The following is a 1,307-nucleotide window of genomic DNA, read 5'->3' as shown; positions in this document are numbered from 1 at the left end:
TTTTTTTTCTTATGAAATACACGTTTTTGTTATGTATAAATGAGCTAGATTGAAGGCACTTCAAGCACCCTCATTACCATCTTTGACCTCTTCAGTCTAGACGAAAGAGGTCGGAGATAGTAATGAGGGAAGCTTGAAATGTCTTCACGTCAACTCCAAGACGGTGATTATTAGGGATATCCGCAAGAAAATAAATATTTTATAAAAGTAATGAAAGAGGTCGGAGATGGTAGTGAAGGTGCTTGAAAAGCCTTCACGTCAACTCTAAGTCGACGGTTAGGGTATTTGCAAGAAAAAAATATTTTATAAAAACACTTTTATTTGAAGAACATGTGAAAAAATAGAATTGAAATTAATGCATTAAAGAATATTGAGAATTTTGAATTTATAGAAAAAAATGAGAAAAAACTGGTGAAGGGACTAGTTTGGTGCACGACATTCAATTTCAGGGACTAAAATGAGTCACTTAATGCAAAGTGAGGGACTAATTTGGTGCATATACAACGATGACATAATGGATGACACGTGGACGAATACTGTTGCGATACGTGGCACAAACGGACACGTGGCCAAATAACATTGTAACACGTGGCACAACCATCCACGCCAGCATGCCACGTGTCACTGGTCACTACATCATCATACCATTATATGTGGCCAAATCATGAAGTGACACGTGTCACTTACAGTCCACGTCATCATGTCATGTCATCACGTCGTTAATGAAAAATAGGTTAGAGACTAATATGGTGCACATTTTTCAATCTCAGGAACGTAATTAGTGCAATTGAAATCTCAGAAACGATTTTAGTGCACGACGCCAATCTCAGGGACCATTTTGGGGTTTAACTCAATATAGCAACTCAAATTGCCTATAAAAGCCATATGTAGCACGGACATAATGCCAAAAATAAAAAGCAAAGAATTTCAGTAGCAATACAAAAGGCTACATGATGACCTTATTACTTTATATATATATTATTGAGAGTGTATTACGAAATCTCAATTATAATAAGATACATATATTAGAGAATATTAATAAAGATATTTTATTTTTTTATTTTATTTTTATATTTACTTCTCTTATTTATTTATTTATTTTACAACAAAATATTAATTAATTAATCCGCAAAACATGATACCATATCTTATTAGCAAATTACACGTATGTATGAAAATTGTTGAATAATTTAACAATAACCAACTATTGATGCATGCATTAATGCAAACTAATGTATAAACCCGTATCAAAATTAAAAGATATTATTTTACCACCAAAATGAAAATATTAAAAAATGAAAGACTTG

The sequence above is a fragment of the Arachis ipaensis genome, chromosome B08, assembly GCF_000816755.2.
Source record: "Arachis ipaensis cultivar K30076 chromosome B08, Araip1.1, whole genome shotgun sequence".
Taxonomy (NCBI): domain Eukaryota; kingdom Viridiplantae; phylum Streptophyta; class Magnoliopsida; order Fabales; family Fabaceae; genus Arachis; species Arachis ipaensis.
Note: the sequence above shows the minus strand (reverse complement) of the source record.